The sequence below is a fragment of the Sceloporus occidentalis genome, unplaced genomic scaffold, assembly GCF_023333645.1.
Source record: "Sceloporus occidentalis isolate IW3139 unplaced genomic scaffold, rSceOcc1.0.p SCAF_65, whole genome shotgun sequence".
Taxonomy (NCBI): Eukaryota; Metazoa; Chordata; class Lepidosauria; order Squamata; family Phrynosomatidae; genus Sceloporus; species Sceloporus occidentalis.
Window position 1 is genome coordinate 5,013,312 of NW_028317045.1, and position 19,684 is coordinate 5,032,995.

The following is a 19,684-nucleotide window of genomic DNA, read 5'->3' on the forward strand; positions in this document are numbered from 1 at the left end:
AAAAGTGTTTTTTTTATGGTGTGGGGAGGTCATATTCGGTTTCGGACAGGTAAATGCTGCATTTTCAGTTTCAGTCCAGAATTCGTTTCGGTGCATCCCTACTACTAAGCCAGACAATGAAGTGGTAGGCCTACACCACATCAATGTTTGCCGTAGTATATAGTGATTGGGGTTATGCTGCACTATTGTTAATGTCTGGCTCAATGTATAGTGATAGGGATTACGCTGTACCACTGTCAATGTGTGCCTCAGTATATAGTGATAGGTGTTATGCTGTACCACCGTCAATTTCTGCCTCAGTATATAGTGATAAGTATTATGCTGTACCACCGTCAATGTCTGCCTCAGTATATAATGATAACAGTGAGAAGAGGCAGAGGTGGTAGATAGTGATACAGGGGGATAGATAGTGAGAAAGGGGAGTTTTGTTACAAGTTTTTATTCCTTTCTTTTTTTGGGATGGGGGGGCACCAGAGGAGTAGTCCGCACAGGGCGCCAGAACACCTAAGGCCGGCTCTGCCTTAGAGTGGCGGACCCGGTTGCAGTTGCGGCGGGCTTAAGGGGCTCTGCGTTAATGCGGCCATATAGGCCCAGTCAGTCCGGTCCTGACTGGGCCTATTTTAAGGTAGGAGCCTGGAGCTGCAGCTCCATCAGCCCCTAAGTCAATCCTGCCCTGCCACAGGCGCGGTCGCAGTTGCTGCTTGCTCTGGCAACAAGGTAAGTAGGGTGAGGGAAGGGGCTGCAGTGAGAAGGGGCAGAGGGGGGTTAGGTAGTGAGAAAGGGGGAGAGGGGATAGATAGAGGCGGTACATATTGAGAAGTGGGGAAGGGGGTTACATAGTGAAAAGGGGAACATAGTGAGAAGGGGCAGATAAGATGATGAGAGGGGGTAGTGTGAATGCGTATGAGAATGAATGAATAAATGTGTGGATGAATTGTGTGAATGCGTATGACAATAAAGAATTCATGTGTGGATGAATTGTGTGAATGATTTGTGTGACTGCATTAATGAATGTGTTAATGATTTGTGTGAATGATTAAATGCAAAGATGGTACATGAAGGGTGGGCTTTAACAATAAATAAATAAATAAATATGGGCTGCTCAGGCTTAAATGCCCGGGCCTATTTTTTGTCCCAGTCCGGGCCTGGGGGGCAGAGTGGCATATCAGGGGGTATAAGGCATAAGGGGTATATAAGGCATATGTGGGGAGGGCAGAGTGGCATATCTGGGGATATATGGCATATGTGGGGAGGGCAGAGTGGCATATCTGGGGGTATCTGGGGGTATGTTGCATATCTGGGACGCAGTGGGGCAAGCCTGGGCTCAAATGGGGCAGGATGGGAAATAAAAACAACATGCTTTTTTACCAAAGGTTTCTTATTCTGCTATTTGTTTTTAACATCCTGTTTGTTTATTAAATTATTTTAAATAAATGAAAAAATTACATTTATTTTTTTATCTGGTTAATCGAGTAATCGAAAAAATAATCGGACAACTAATGAAAATAATCGTTAGATGCAGCCCTAATATACACCCATATCACTGTCGCCTTAGGCCGGATGAGCCAAAAGACACCACTGTCGCCTTGGGCCAGTCTCACATATACCCATATTAGGGTCACCTTAGGCCATGTGTACCAACAGACATCACGGCGGCCTTAAGCTTGTCTCACATACACCCATATCACGATCACCATAGCCCAGATGTGCCAACAGACACCACCGTCGCTTTAGACGAGTCTCACATACACACCTACCATGATTACAAGGATACATATGTATGAAGGACTCCATAGCAGAGCGTAGGGCTCCAGGATTTTGTGTTAACTCTACAGCTCTGCTTACCAGAGCAGAGAAAAATGCTTGTTTTTCCAGTATGGTTTTTTTAAGTATGTGGTTTGAGTGATTAACCATGAATAATTATAGTGTGTGATAATTGGCACTTATTTGTACAAAATATATAGTGTAGATAACAGTGCAGCAAATCACTTTAAATCACCAATAAAAGATAATAAACTTTAACCATCAAGTGACAGTGTGCATCAAAAATTATAAATAGAAAGCCACTTATCTTAGTTTCTTCCAATGACCTCAAGGAAAGATCCATTAACCATTTGCTTCTACGCTGCTTACAGTGCTTTGCTCAAATCTATTGGCACGACGTATGGGTTATGAAAAATATGAACAGCGCCAGTGGTTCAACATGAGCTCCAGTTCTTGGTAATCCTGTCCAACAAACATTAAAGTTACACAAGTAATGTTCAGAAACATTAATTGCAAATGGATATGGCTATGGCTATCGTCTGAATGGTAAAAAGTTTAAAGGTTTGGTACACTTTAACCATATTGACATTGATACATGAATTTGTTTTCTGTTTAAAACACTGCCAAAGAAAACCGTTGGCAATGGTTATCTTTTGAAATAAAGCAAACTAATTCTTCTATACTAAAATGTGTACCACTTTATTGAAGTAGAAATTAAATGCAAAAGCAGAATATCCCTCACCATAAAGCCCATAAAGACAGCCTGCAATTAACTGGATAAAGTCATCATGGCTTTAGAAAGCAGGTCTAGAATTAAGTATCTTGCACTAACAGCCATATCTGGAAACACCAAATGCTACAAAAAATTCTGTTATGAATGATCATCGCATCTCTGACTTGAGGAAGTATTGTTGCACAGACACCCCCCATCGCTTAATCAGATGACGCCAAAGAGAAAGGTTACAGTAGACACCTGTCTTCCTCCAGCCGAGTGCTAAGCCCAATCCTGCTCCTACACAGGGAGACCAACCTGAGCCGCCACCTACGTAGCTGGCAGCTGTTATCCCTTTAAAACAAAAAGTTCCCATGAAGAAAAAAAACGTCAGACCTGTATCTGTTTGAGATCACCAATTCTTCATCCTATAGAAGAAGTGACTTTCAGATATACCGACTGGAACCCTGACACACACTGCGAGGTAGCTACCAATATCTATATCTCCCTCCATGTCCCGTCCCTGCACACTCTGAGTGTGCAGGGAAGATTTCCAGAAAGCAAGTGTCTATTGTTGCATTATGCTGTCATCAACAGTGTCAACAGTGTCGATGCCATCATTCACTGTTCCCAGCATCTGAAAATGATGGCTAACACTGGCATTTGAATCAAACTATATTTTTTATCTATTCTTCACAGAGATAATTTACTGACAGTGTAACTTCTGCTTGAATAATCTGAAAAGATAGGCAGTCAATGCAGTTTATCAGAGAGTGCAAGACTTTAGAAAGGGGATCCTATTCATACAATGTGTTGACATACCACTGGCTTAAATTATGAACAAAGTTGTTTATTTGGCCCATAATATAATTGCATATGAGTGAGCAATACTTTCACACACCTTTCACAATAACACATTTCAAGACACAGCCATTTGGATACAAAATAGGATAGTTACATGGAAGGACTCAATAACAGATCACTGGGGGCCCAGGATTTTGGGTTTCACTACTGCTCTGCTTACCAGGCCACATTAATATTGCTGCATGTCGATGCATCAAGTAAGCTACAGGACTCCCTGAAATGTATATATTCATAGAATTTTTCTATGGATGCTGTGTTTTTTTTATTGTAAATGGACAGTTGGGGCGATCAGAGAACTCATCGTAACCATCCCATTAAGCAGCAGCTCTCCTGTTTCTCATTCAAAAAGCTGAAGCTTATGTAAAATTATTTAATGTTTTCTACAACAGAGCACTGGAAAAATGGTTATTTATAGGTCAAATAAAGTACAATAGTATATTGTTAGATAATTGGATATCAGCTCATTTGAATCTAAAAATCACACACAATTAAAGACATGCTTATTCCATCCATAATTAATCTTGATGACTTTGCGGCGCCTGGGATGGCTAGCATACCTTAAAATTAGTTGCACACAGGGCCGATACTACCTACGGGCAAGGTAGGCGCCGGCCTATAGTGCACTCAGCCTAGGGCCTTCAGCCAGTCTTGCATACACCTCTACTACGGTCGCCATGGGCCGGATGTGCTAACAGAAACCCCAGTCGCTTTAGGCCACTCTCACATTCACTCATATCACGGTTGACTCAGGCCGGATGTCACAACAGACACCACCGTGAGCTTCAGTCAGTCTTGCATACACCTCTATTACGGTCACCATAGGCCGCATGTGCCAAAAAACACTAGTTGCTTCTGGCCACTCTCACATATACCTTTTTTCTTTTCTTTTTTCAGATCCCAACTTCCAACATATAGTAGATGGCGCAGGCTCATACCGTAGAAAGCACAAGGGAAATACAATATAGTGTAACACGTTTTTAATCATATATAAATTATAAAAGATTAAAAAAGGCCTACTCTTAGCTGTGGTGACTACTCTCACGAGAGTCACCACAGCTAAAAAATGACTTTTTCTCACTTTTGCTAAAAATAATGAAAAAAACCTGCTAAATAGATTATACTGTTTGTTTTGAGTTTTGTTTAGAAATACCCAATGTTTTTTTTGTTGTTGCTTTTTTCTGCATATTATTTTTCCCCCATGGTATGAGGGCATAAATTGCATTGGCATTGCACACAGGGCCGATACTACCTACGGGCAAGGTAGGCGCCGGCCTATAGCGCACTCAGCCTACGGCCTTCAGCCAGTCTTGCATACACCTTTACAATAGTCGTCATAGGCCGGATGTGCTAACAGACACCCCAGTCGCTTTCAGACACTCTCACATATAGCCATATCACAGTCAACTGAGGCCGGATGTGCCGACAGACACCACCGTCGCCTTCAGCCAGTCTAGCATACACCTCTACTACGGTCGCCATGGGCCGGATGTGCTAAGAGAAACCCCAGTCGCTTTAGGCCACTCTCACATTCACTCATATCACGGTTGACTCAGGCCGGATGTCACAACAGACACCACCGTGAGCTTCAGTCAGTCTTGCATACACCTCTATTACGGTCACCATAGGCCGCATGTGCCAACAAACACTAGTTGCTTCTGGCCACTCTCACATATACCCATATGACTGTCGCCTTAAGTCGCATGTACCAACAGACACCGGCGTCACCTTCGGCAAGTCTCACATACACCCCTACTACTGCCGCCTTAGGCCGGTTGCACCAAAAGACATCCCATCTACCTTTGGCCTGTCTCGCATACACCCGTACCGTGGCTGCGTTGGGTCCAGGGCCGGCCCTATAATGGGGCAGACTGGGGCAATTGCCCCAGGCGGCACTTTAGAAGGGGCGGCACTTTGCCGCCCCAAGCGCTTTTTTTTTTTTTTTTTTTGAAGCGGAGGAGAGAGAGAGGGGCACCGAGTCGTTTTCGCTTACCCGCTCGGCGCCCCTCTCTCTCTCTCCTCTGCGGCGAGTCTCCCTGTTCGGTCCCGGTGCCGGCTTGTAATGCAGAGCGCCGGAAGTGACGTCAATTTCCGGCGCTCAGCATTACAAGCCGGCACCGTGGCAGAGCAGGGAGACTCGCCGCAGGACTGTTTAAAGGTAAGTACCGGGGGGGGGAATTGTAGATTATGGCGTCGGCGAAGTTTAAAATGCCGCCCCCCCCCCCGGCGTCGGCGGGGGGGGCGGCGTTTTAAACTTCGCCCCAGGCGGCGTTAAGTCTTCGGCCGGCCCTGGTTGGGTCGGTTGCGCCAAGAGACACCACCGTCGCCTTTGGCAAGTCTCACATACACCCCTTCTACTGCCACCTCAGAATGGTTGCAAAGAAACACCACAGTTGTCTTCTGCCAATTTTACATACACCCACATTATGGTCAATTTAGGCCAGTCTCACATACAGTGGCATTGCTACAGGGGGGCAAGGGGGGGAAATTTCCCCCCCTAGGTTAATCCTTGCCCCCCCTGTTGCCCCCCTGCCGAATTTGGAAAAAAGTCGCAATGCGACTTTAAATCCCGTTTTTTTTGTTTTAATGCGGAGGAGAGAGAGCAACCGCTCGGCGCCCCCCATTCTCCTCCACGAGGCCTCTACCTCCGTCGCGGTGCCGGCATTTCATCCTGAGCGCCGAAATATGACGTCATATTTCGGCGCTTAGCAGTGAAGCAGCGGCCACCGCAGCAGAGAACAAAGACAGAAGCCTCGTGCTCCCGTCGCTGGACCTAAAGGTGAGAGAACTACAAAGGGGGAGGGTAGATAGTGAGTAGGGAGAGGGGGTTAGAAAGTGATAAGGGAGGGAGAGGGGATTAGAAAGTGATAAGGGAGGGAGAGGGGGTTAGAAAGTGATAAGGCAGGGGCGTCCAACATGCGGCCCAAGAGATCTCGAGGTGCGGCCCGCGTAAGATCGCCAGCCAGTGCAACCGATCTTACGTGGGCCGCACCTCGAGCATGTACTGGCTGACTTGGCATGATAGGAGTGTGATTGCTAACAGCAATCAAAGTCCCATCATGCCTAGGTTCCAGCACTTACACATCCGACCAGTAAATGCTGGAACCTAGGCATGATGGGACTGTGATTGCTATTAGCAATCACACTCCTATCATGCCAAGTCAGCCAGTACATGCTGAAACCTAGCTAGCTGACCCCCTTGTGTATTGATGCTGCCAGCAGTATGGGGTTTGCACATCACTTACAGCCACCCTGTACCAGCATGTACTGGCTGACTTGGCATGATAGGAGTGTGATTGCTAACAGCAATCACAGTCCCATCATGCCTAGGTTCCAGCATTTACTGGTTGGATGTGTAAGTGCTGGAACCTAGGCATGATGGGACTTTGATTGCTGTTAGCAATCACACTCCTATCATGCCAAGTCACCCAGTACATGCTGAAACCTAGCTAGCTGCCCCCCTTGTGTATTGATGCTGCCAGCAGTATGGGGTCTACACATCACTTACAACCACCCTGTACCAGCATGTACTGGCTGACTTGGCATGATAGGAGTGTGATTGCTAACAGCAACCACAGTCCCATCATGCCTAGGTACCAGCATTTACTGGTTGCCTGGGTATGATAGGAGTGTGATTGCAGTGTGGACGCCAGGGCTGGCTTTGGGGTATGCAACCTGTGATCTATGCGTGTAATTTAGGGGGTTTTAAATATACCTTTTAATTACGTGTTTTTTTGTGAATTCCAATTGATCTATACCTGCAAAGCTGGGGTTGTGTGTTATTCTGTAGATCCATATCTGCTATGCTATGTTTCCATACATTATTTATGTATACCTGCAAATACAGGGTTAATATGTCTTATTCAGTTGATTAATACCGGCAATGCTGTTTCCATGTATTTATTTGATCTATACCTGCAATGCTACGTTTCATATACTATTGTATACCTGCAAATACAGGATTTGTATGTCTGATTCTGTTTATTTGAGATCACAAGTGAATTTCAGTTGATCTATACATGCAAAGCTTGGTTTCTGTGTTAATGTGTTGATCTATACCTGCTATCGGCAACTGGGGCTAATGTTAATATATATGGGCAGCAGGGGCATCAATACACAGGGGGCAAAAACACTAAGGGGGGTATAAACAACAATGCAGTGTGAAAAATCCATCCTGATGTAGACGTCTGTGACGTAGATTGTGTCCTGCTGTTTGTGTGTTTTTGGTTATCAGTGTAGCAGAGCCTGTCCTCGGTGTGTGTGTATAGGTGTTGGTGTGGCAGAGCCTGTCCTGGTGTGTGTGTTCGGTTGTCAGTGTGTCAGAGCCTGTCCTGATGTTTTTGTGTGTTTGGATGTGGGTGTGGCAGAGCCTGTCCTGATGTGTGTGGGTGTCTGTGTGGCAGAGCCTGTCCTGATGTGTGTGTGTGTGTGTTTGGTTGTTTGTGTGGCAGAGCCTGTCCTGGTGTGTGTGTCTGGGTGTCGGTGTAACAGAGCCTGTCCTGGTGTGTGTGTCTGGGTGTCGGTGTGACAGAGCCTGTCCTGGTGTGTGTGTCTGGGTGTCGGTGTGACAGAGCCTGTCCTGGTGTGTGTGTCTGTGTCACAGAGCCTGTCCTGGTGTGTGTGTCTGGGTGTCGGTGTGACAGAGCCTGTCCTGGCGTGTGTGTTCAGTTGTCAGTGTGGCAGAGCCTGTCCTGGTGTGTGTGTCTGGGTGTCGGTGTGACAGAGCCTGTCCTGTTGTGTGTGTGTCTGTGTGACAGAGCCTGTCCTGGTGTGTGTGTGTGTTTGGTTGTCGGTGTGGCAGAGCCTGTCCTGGTGTGTGTCTGTGTCACAGAGCCTGTCCTGGTGTGTGTGTCTGGGTGTCGGTGTGACAGAGCCTGTGTTGGTGTGTGTGTTTGGTCATCTGTTTCCTGGCACTTAACTTACAGTAGGAATTATTTAATTTATATTTATCCAGAGATAAAATGCCCTCCTGAAGTTGTAGTGACTTCAGGGGACAAAACGTTCAAGGCCCTGAAATCATTTAGTGGAAAAGTTATTTATTGTGTTATAATATTTATTTCAAGGATTAGTCTAGGGCTGCAACAACTAATCGATAAAATCGATAATAATCGATAATGAAATTCGTTGCCGACGAATTTCATTATCGATTAGTTGAATCGATTATTATCGATTATAAAATGAGGGATTTTTCAGAGCAAACGCTCTGAAAAATACCCCTCATTATATAATCCGTTTAGTCTGACTCACAGCAGCAGCTCCTACTTACCAGCCCCTCCCTGTAATCACTGTGACAACTTGCCCCGCCCCCTTCCTTCTCCCAGAAGGCCAGAACCACATGGCTGTGACACTTATCTAACTGTAAGTATAAAATTAATATTTGGGCTGCTGAAAGTTAGGGTAGGTGGGAGTTAATTTAGGGGCAGTTATGGTTAATTGGGTGTTTAGGGTTAATTTAGGGGAAGTTATGGTTAATGGGGTGTTTAGGGGCAGCTATGGTTAATGGGGTGTTTAGGGTTAATTTAGGAGCAGCTGTGGTTAATGGGGTGTTTGGGGTTAATTTGAGGCAGTTGTGGTTAATGGTATGTTTAGGGTTAATTTAGGGGCTGTTGTGGTTGACAGGGTCTTTAGGGTTAATTTAGGGGATGCTGTGGTTAATGGGGTGTTTAGGGTTAATTTAGGGGCAGTTATGGTTAATGGGGTGTTTAGGGTTAATTTAGGGGCAGTTATGGTTAATGGGGTGTTTAGGGTTAATTTAGGGTAGTTGTTTTGATGGGGTATTTAGAGTTAATTTAGGGGTAGTTATGGTTAATGGGGTGTTTAGGGTTAATTTAATGATGAGGACTGAGGGTTAATTTGATTAATTTAATAAAGTTAACTTAAGGTGCAGTTAGAGATAAAGGGGGGCCAAACTAAGGGGAATCTAAATCCTGGGGCAGTGAAGATTAACCCAGTACTTATTTAAAAAAGTATGATGTCAGTGTGATGTGAACGGGTCTGTGACTCTATGAGGGCACCATGAGATATCTGGGGGGTATAAGGCATATCAGGGGAGGACGGAGAGACATATCCGGGGGTATAAGGCATATACGGTATATAAGGCATATGTGGGGAGGGCAGTGTGGCATGTCTGGGGAGGACGGAGTGGTGTATCAGGGTGTATAAGGCATATCTGGGGCCACAGTGGCATATCTGGGGGTAGACTGGAGTGGCATATGTGGGGAGGGCAGCGTGGCATGTCTGGGAGGTAGTGTGGCATGTCTGGGGAGGATGGAGTGGTGTATCAGGGGGTATAAGGCGTATCAGGCACAGTGGCATATGTGGGGGTGGAGTGGCATATGTGGGAGGCAGCGTGCAGTGGCATATGTGGGATGCAGCGTGGAATGGCATATGTGGGAGGCAGTGTGGAGTGGCATATGTGGGAGGCAGCGTGGAATGGTATATGTGGGAGGCAGCGTGGAATGGTATATGTGGGAGGCAGCGTGGCATATGTGGGAGGCAGAGTGGAGTGGTATATGTGGGAGGCAGCGTGGAGTGGCACATGTGGGAGGCAGCGTGGCATATGTGGGAGGCAGCATGGCATATGTGGGAGGCAGCGTGGAGTGGCATATGTGGGAGGCAGCGTGGAGTGGCATATGTGGGAGGCAGCATGGCGTGGCATATGTGGGAGGCAGCGTGGAGTGGTATATGTGGGAGGCAGCGTGGAGTGGTATATGTGGGGGGCAGCATGGAGTGGCATATGTGGGAGGCAGCGTGGAGTGGCATATGTGGGAGGCAGCGTGGAGTGGCATATGTGGGAGGCAGCGTGGCGTGGCATATGTGGGAGGCAGCGTGGCAAGCCTGGGCTCAAACGTGCATAAATTGGGGGGGGCTGGTTGGGAAATAAAGACAAGAAATGTATTTTATCAAAGTTTTTTTTTATTCTGATGTTTGTATTTAACAATTTGTTTATTAAATTATTTTAAATAAATGAAAAATTTACATTCATTTTTTTATCCGATTAATCGAAAAAATAATCGGCCAACTAATCGATTATGAAAATAATCGTTAGTTGCAGCCCTAGATTAGTCACACTCAATTGTGGCTTCAGGCTTCCCATGTTGAATGATCAAGTATTATTTTAGCCCAATAACAAAAATATAATTCCATAGCACATTACTTTTGGAAATTATTAATGCCCCCCCAGTTTGACTGTGGTATCTTGTATGCAGTGGCGTCTCCAGCTTTCATATTTAGAGGGGGCACATGGGGGGCCAGGGACCAAAGTAGGGGGGCCAATTATAAAACCGTACATATACACTATATATATATATATATATATATATATATATATACACACACACGTTAGACGTGCATTTTTAACTACATAATATGCACTTATCTCTTTGAAGTTAGCCCCTGCTGCCGATATATAGAAATATTACACCCTGCTTCTGATATATATTATTAACCCCTGCTGGGGATATATGTTGATATTAGCCCCTGCTGGGGATATATGTTGATATTAGCCCCTGCTGCGGATATATACTTATATTATACCCTGCTGCTGATATACATAAAAATTATACCCTGCTGCTGATATATATATATATAAATATTTGACCCTGCTGCCAGTATATATTAATATTAGCCCCTACTGCCAATATATATTATTAGTCCCTGCAGCCAATATATATAATTAGTCCCTGCAGCCAATATATATTAATATTAACCCCTGCTGCCGATATGAATATAAATACTAGACCCTGCTGCCAATATATGTTAATATTAGCTCCTGCTGCCAATATATGTTAATATTAGCTCCTGCTGCCAATATATATTAGCCCCTGCTGCCAATATATGTATTAATATTAGCCCCTGCTGCTGGTATATATTAATATTGGACCCTGCTGCCGATATATATTAATATTAGACCCTGCTGCCGATATATATAGTATTGGTCCCTGCTTCCTATATATATTAATATTAGCCCCTGCAGCCAATATATATATTAATATTAGACCCTGTTGCCAATATATAAATATTAGCCCCTGCTGCCAAAACATATATAAATATTTGCCCCTGCTGCCAATATATTTTATAGTGAAAAAATATCCAAGCATTTCCTTGGGCCCCGCTCAACGCTTCCTTGCATGCAATCACTCCCTCCGCTACCACAACAAAAAAAGAAATATTTCCCACACTGACTGCAGATCAGGGAAAGACCGTGAGAGTCAGTCCTGCACCGTGACATTGAGAGGTCCTCTCCCCTGTAATCATCCCCAGAGTCCCTTTATCCCCTCATTCACTAAACCATACCGCTCTTTTACTTACACCCTGTAGTTCAGGTATAGATCAAATAAACAACACATGGAAACAGCACATGCAACTGAATGAGATTAAAAAAAACAACTTGTATTTGCAGGTATACATAAATAATGTATGGAAACATAGCATTGAAGGTATAAACCAACAGAACACACAAACCCAGCATTGCAGGTATAGATCAACTGGAAATCACATGTACACTCAGCACTGAAGGTATAGCTCAAATAAACAACACATGGAAACAGCACTCCAGGTATTGATCAACTGAATAAGACATACAAATCCTATATTTGCAGGTAAACATAAATAATGTATGGAAATATAGCCGATACAGACGAACAGAATGACACAAAACCCAGCTTTGCAGATATAAATCAATTGGAAATTACATATAAACTCTGCATTAAAGGTATAGATAAAACCCCCTAAATTACAGGTATAGATCACTGGTCACACACCCCAAAGCCAGCCCTGGCGTCCACACTGCCCACATAAAACCCGACCAGCACCCAAATTACATATTGTGTCAACTTTGTCCCCAAACAGCTGAACGTACGCCAAGTTTGTCCCATAAACACCTCTCCCTCCTAATCTATCCTATCTACCCCCTCTCCCTCCCAATCTATCCTATTTACCCCCTCTCCCTCCCAATCTATCCTATCTACCCCCTCTCCCTCCCTATCTACCCCCTCTCCCTCCCTATCTACCACCTCTGCCTCCCTATATACCGACTCTCCCTCCCAATCTATCCTATGTACCCCCTCTCCCTCCCAATCTATCCCATCTACCCCCTCTCCCTCCCAATCTATCCCATCTACCCCCTCTCCCTCCCTAGCTATCTCATCTACCCCATCTCCCTCCCAATCTATCCCATCTACCCCATCTCCATCCCAATCTATCCCATCTACCCCCATCTCCCTCCCTATCTATCATATCTATCCCATCTACCCCCTCTCCCTCCCAATCTATCCTATCTATCCCCTCTCCCTCCCAATCTATACCTATCTACCTCTTCTGACTCTCTCTCTAACCCCCTCCTGACTCTCTAACCCCCTCCTGACTCTCTAACCCCCTCCTAACTTTCTACCCCCCTTTGAAGTTCACTTACCTTGGGCTTGTCCAGCGGTGAGATCGCGAGGTCTCTGTATCCCTGGTTCTGCAGTGTGCGCGGCTTCACTGCCGGGCGCCGGATATGACGACATATACCGGCGCCCGGCTTGAAATGCCGGCACTGCGACCAAGGCAGAGGCCTCGCGGTCGCGGAGAAGAGTGAGAGGCGCCGAACGGTTGCTGAGAACTTAATCCTCAGCAACCGCTCGGCGCCTCTCTTTCTCTCCTCCGGGTCTATTAAAAAAAAAAAGCCGGCGTTTCAATTGGGGGGGCACACCGGGGGGCACAGCATGATGTTGGGGGGGCCATGGCCCCCTCTGGCCCCCCCCTGCCGACGCCACTGCTTGTATGCCCCCCCTATATATTGTTTCTAGAGTCGCCACTGCTCACATACACTGCTATTACGGTCACTTTAGGCCGGTTGTGCCCACAGACACCACCGTCGCCTTCGCACTCTCACATATACCCATTTCACAGTCACCTTATGCGGATGTGTCAACAGACACCAACTTCGCCTTGGGCCAGTCTCGCATATAACCCTATTACGGTCTTAGGCTGGTTAAGCCAACAGACACCACCGTCACCTTTGGCCAATCTCACATTTACTTACATCACGGTTGACTCAGGCCTGATGTGCCAAGAGACACCACCGTCGCCTTGGGTCAGTCTCACGTATACCCCTACTACTGTCGCCCTAGAACGGTTGTGCTAACAGACACCCCAGTTGCTTTCACCCACTCTCACATGTACCCATATTACAGGCAACTGAGGCCGGATGTGCCAACAGACACCACCGTCGCCTTCAGCCAGCTTGCATACACTTTTACTACGGTCGCAATAGGCCGCATGTGCCAACAAACACCAGTTGCTTGATGAGGGTTTTTTCAGAGAAAATGCTCTGAAAACTACCACTCATTTTATAAATCGGTTCATTCAATGTCACTTACAGCAGTTACTACTTATGTCCCTCTCTGCAGTCACACTGATGATTGGCGCCCCCCGCCCCTTCCCTTATAGTGTCCACACTGCTCAGCAACTCATCAAACGGTAAGTATAAAACTAATATTTGGGTTGCTGAAAATTAGGGGATGTGGGGGTTAATTTAGGGGCAGTTATGGTTAATGGGATATTTAGGGTTAATTTAGTGTTGAGGGTTAATTTAATAAGGTTAACTTAAGGTGCAGTTAGAGGTTAAGGGGTGCAAACTAAGGGGAATCTAAATAAAGTATTGTGTCAGTTAGCTGTGAACAAGTCTGTGAATCTATGAGGGCACTATGGCATATCTGGGGGGTATAAGGCATATGTGGGGGTATAAGGCATATCTGGGGAGGACGGAGTGGCATATCTGGGGGTATAAGGCATATCAGGGGGCAGAGTGGCATATCAGGGGGTATAAGGCATAAGGGGTATATAAGGCATATGTGGGGAGGGCAGAGTGGCATATCTGGGGGTATATGGCATTTGTGGGGAGGGCAGAGCGGCATATCTGGGGGTATGTGGCATATCTGGGAGGCAGTGGGGCAAGCCTGGGCTCAAATGGGGCAGGATGGGAAATAAAAACAACATGCATTTTTACCAAAGGTTTCTTATTCTGCTATTTGTTTTTAACATCCTGTTTGTTTATTAAATTATTTTAAATAAATGAAAAAATTACATTTATTTTTTTATCCGATTAATCGACTAATCGAAAAAATAATCGGCCAACTAATGAAAATAATCGTTAGATGCAGCCCTAATATACACCCATATCACTGTCGCCTTAGGCCGGATGAGCCAAAAGACACCACTGTCGCCTTGGGCCAGTCTCACATATACCCATATCAGGGTCACCTTAGGCCATATGTACCAACAGACATCACGGCGGCCTTAAGCTTGTCTCACATACACCCATATCACGGTCACCATAGCCCAGATGTGCCAACAGACACCACCGTCGCTTTAGACGAGTCTCACATACACACCTACCATGGTTACAAGGATACATAAGTATGAAGGACTCCATAGCAGAGAGTAGGGCTCCAGGATGTTGTGTTAACTCTACAGCTCTGCTTACCCTCACATACACCCCTACTACTGCCGCCTTAGGCCGGTTGCACCAAAAGACATCCCATCTACCTTTGGCCTGTCTCGCATACACCCGTACCGTGGCTGCGTTGGGTCGGTTGCGCCAAGAGACACCACCGTCGCCTTTGGCAAGTCTCACATACACCCCTTCTACTGCCGCCTTAGAATGGTTGCAAAGAAACACCACAGTTGTCTTCTGCCAATTTTACATACACCCACATTATGGTCAATTTAGGCCAGTCTCACATACAGTGGCATTGCTACAGGGGGGCAAGGGGGGGAAATTTCCCCCCCTAGGTTAATCCTTGCCCCCCCTGTTGCCCCCCTGCCGAATTTGGAAAAAAGTCGCAATGCGACTTTAAATCCCGTTTTTTTTGTTTTAATGCGGAGGAGAGAGAGCAACCGCTCGGCGCCCCCCATTCTCCTCCACGAGGCCTCTACCTCCGTCGCGGTGCCGGCATTTCATCCTGAGCGCCGAAATATGACGTCATATTTCAGCGCTTAGCAGTGAAGCAGCGGCCACCGCAGCAGAGAACAAATACAGAAGCCTCGTGCTCCCGTCGCTGGACCTAAAGGTGAGAGAACTACAAAGGGGGAGGGTAGATAGTGAGTAGGGAAAGGGGTTAGAAAATGATAAGGGAGGGAGAGGGTCGCACAGGTCGCACACCCCAAAGGCCGGCCCTGCCCATATACACCCTGCCTGTGCCATCCTGTTCCCCAAGGCTCAAACATCCTGCTATTGCCATCTTTGCCCTTCCACAATTATACATCTATGATACACACAATCACATTTACTCATGCTCTCCCTCATTCAGACAATTCATCCATTTTAAGAAACTACACCCCTTGGAGCTTTAAATGAGGGGCTACATGTATTTCTAGGACAAAAGTTGAGTGCACAAATAATGATGGAATATGTCGCTTTGGCTTGAAAATATGTTTTTTCTAACCATAACGACATGTTCATTTGTGTCTTGCGCACTCCAGGTTTGTACTAGAAACACATGCAGCCCCTCATTTGATGCGCCAAGGGATGTCGTTTTTGCAAATGTGTACTTTTTGTGCCATAATTTAACTTCCTACGTGAGCAGTAATGCCACGTCAAGGCTTCAACCCTAATTACTGATCATTCACACGCCTTTCATATCTCCATTCACTCACAGAAGCACACGCCATTCTTTCCATACATTTACTCACAGTAGCACACACCATTCTTTCCCCTTACAATCCCAAAGAAATGATGGTAAAGGGAGAAGAAAAAATCACTTTTACAGCAAAAATAAGTTTTGCATTAAAAATGCAAGGCGCTCCAGGGATGATATGGTTACTCACGTACCGCACAGGCTAAATGGCTGATTTTAATAATATTTGCAGTTCATCAGGATTTCAAAAATTGCCCCCCTCTCCCTCTAAATTTAACCCCATGATCAAAGAGATCATAGGATTAAAAATTAGTATCGGCCATTTTTTAAAAGGGAATGTGACTTTTTATAGCTATATGATCGCTGTGGTAACATTGGCTACCACAGTGATCATTTAGCTAGAATACTTGAAACTTTTTTTTTTTTTTTTTTAAAGTTAAACTACTTTATGTTTAAATAATTTAATTTGGGGGTCTCTAGGCAATTTTGATCTTTTTTTATCTGCCTTTAGTGACCCCCAAATCATTTTTTTTACATTTTAATTTTTTTTAACTTAATATTTTTTATTCTTTTTTACAATTACCTTTCCAACCTTTATATGTTGGGGGTATGTAGCTGCTTAGATGCCTGAGATACAGGCATCTAAGCAGCATGCCCCCATACCTCTTTAACTGACAATTAACAGTTGTTAATAAAGTTGCGCGGTGACCAGGAGTCCTGGTCAACGGAGCTGATACCAAGGAGAAATATAATAGGAAGAGAAGAAGTGGAGCTGGCTGAAAGAAGACGCGTTGGGGCCAGCGGACAAGGTAGAGCAACTTTTTTTTCTTTATCATTTTAAATATTGGATGAATGGGTGAGATGGTGGCCACGATGGGGTCCTGCTTGGTGCATAATGTCCCTCTTGTGTAGCAGATTTAGTCGTTTACAAGATAGAAATTATCAGGAAAGACTAAAGTATCTTAATATATATATAGCTTGGAGTAAAGAAGATGATCGGAGATGCAATAGAAGCATTTAAATACTTAAACGGGAATTAACATAGTAGAAAAGGCAAGCTTATTTAAAAGGAAGAACAATGTTAGAACAACAGGTCATAGTCTAAACCTAGAGGGTCTGAGGCTTAGGGGCAATTTAAGTGTCAAATTAACCCTTTAAGGCTGAAGACTCGTGGGGTTATGTTTGAGTGTGGGAGTAGGGCAGTTTTGGATTTCTGGGGAGACTCCTTACCTGCTTGCCCAGTCCCTTGTCTGGGGAGCACAGGGTGTTGGAACCAGACTCCCATGCACTAGCCGGCCATGGGGGGTCTGCAAGCCAGGAAACACTCGATGCGCCTGACCGGGACCTAGCCACAAATTCATGGAACTGTGCGGCAGCTAGGGACCGTGGCGATGCCTGCCGACAATTGGAACAGCGTCGTTACGGATGCTCTTTTGAGGGTACATTAAGCTTGTGGTGGGCAATACTTGGTGAGGGAGCTCGTTTGGGAACCGTGGTTTAATTACCAATTTCTAGGACTGGGGTCTACCCAGCAGCGGCTGTGGTACTCTGCCCGGCTACCGCATGGACTATTCCCGGGGATGTTTCCAACGCTGTCGCTCAGGGTACCAACATCGGATCACGTCGCTTTTTGGATCATAGAATCTTTGGACACTGAGCTCTCCAATGGTACCCCGGGATTGACACCGCTCTACCGGGATCACCCTGAAATAGTGATTCTTTGTCGGGTGGGCATAGCTGGCCATAGACCTGTATGGTGGTTCTGGGCTGCCTGGTGGGTGATGGGATTATACCTTTAATCCAATCATGTTTGCTGTATATATATATATATATATATATATATATATATATATATATATATATATATATAATATATGTGTGTGTGCTTTCCTTAGTAAAGAAAATTCTGTTTTACCCCTACACTAAGTCTCGGCTAGTGCTTGGGGGAATATACAGGTTTAATCACTTTAGCAATTAAGCTTTCAGTGGCAAGGATGATCTCTACAGTTCTCATCTGTGGTCAAATTCTGTGTTTCTATCAAGTCATAAAAATGACATGCATAAAGATTTTGGGTTTAAACGGTCGTTTATTACAGACGCTTGGTTATATTTGGACATTGCGTTAGCTGTTGTAAAAGAAAGCTCTTTATATAAAAAGGCAAAGAAGCTCAGCCGCCCACTTCATGTCTTGGCTCTGTTGTGGGGGCTGGAACAGGTACAGAACTGTGACCCGCTCCCGGATTCCTGCTAGACATACCTTGCGTCGGGGTAAGGGGAGAGTGGCGGGCAAGGGATCCTCTCTCACGAGAGCTTCCCCTGCTGGAGGAGCGTGGCTTCAGCCGGTGCAGGATTAAAAAATCCGGAGGTTCCAGTCTCTTTACCCTGGCGTGGTCCTCGCTTTGATATCAAGTCGGTTGCATTTTTGTTCGGCATGTTCCCGACCCTTGGCGTTCCTGACCTTCCTTTTGCTCAGCGATTCGAATTTGTTTCCGTCCTGTGTATGACCCGGTCCGCCTGACTACGCGCTATGGAATTTAACCCCTGTTCATCTGACTAGCCATCTAGTGTATGACCTTTGGACGCCTGACGTCCCGCTCTGGTTGTGATTCTGAGCTTGACTACATTTGTTTTTTTGTGGTTTCACTAATTTAGCAAATTGTGCCCCAGACACGATTTTCCCATTCTCTGTGGTATTCAGTTTCAGAAACTTCACCTGGCATACTCAAGAACTATCATTTTAACATATTTATCTACTTATTCTAAATCCTCCTCACTGTTAGGATCATCGGTACCCTGGTGGACGTTACTTGGGGTTTTTCCACTTGTACTGTTTTGCTGTGAGAAGAACTTTTGCGGCGAGTTCTCCGACAAACGGTAGACGAGACAAGAACAATAGTACCGGTGCCGGCATTGTCAATACCCGTCTGGATCTGTGTCACACAGAAAGTTGGCGACAAAGGTGTTCTTTTTGCTATTGTCATTGAACACATTCAGCTAACGACTGTGTATGCTTTAGTTTTAATAGATGTGTTAAATTAGTTAGATGTGTTTTTACAATAAATAACTAAAACATTTGATGTCAATTTCACAGTAACACCAAATTTCAATGACATAAAATCAAATTGGTAGTCCAAAAATAAGTTTCATTAGCACAGCATTGTAGACTTTTTGGAATAATACCATTTTAACTAAAGGTGATAGTAATTTGAAAGAATTACTCATAGACAGCAACAATTATGAGAACAAACCTTTTTATTTAATAGTAAACATTGTATGGATAGTTTAAAGATGGAGCTGCCTCTGGACTCACGAAGAGTCATTCTTCAGCACGGAGGAAAGAAAAAACCTTTTTTATGAAGGAAATCTCTGGGAAGCCATGGCTCGAAGAACTGCCCCTCCCTCTGGGCACTAAGAGGCTAACTCTGACTAGTACTAAAATGTAAAGAATTTTTTTCTTAAAATGTCATAGCAACAAGAAATACATAGAAACGTTGACAGTCTTCAAATCTGTTGATGGAAACCTGACGCTCTGCGGATCTCTTTGCCGGGGAGCCGACACTCCGCAGATCGTTTTGCCAGGTAGCCAGCTGTCTTGAGATGGTCCTTCAAAAGTGTTTGCGCTCTTTGTGTGTGTGGAGAGCCAGCGTAACATATGAGACTTCTAGTATGATGACACAATGATAGCTGGCAGGAGAGGTTCCATTGGTCACAAAGCACGTTGAAGCAT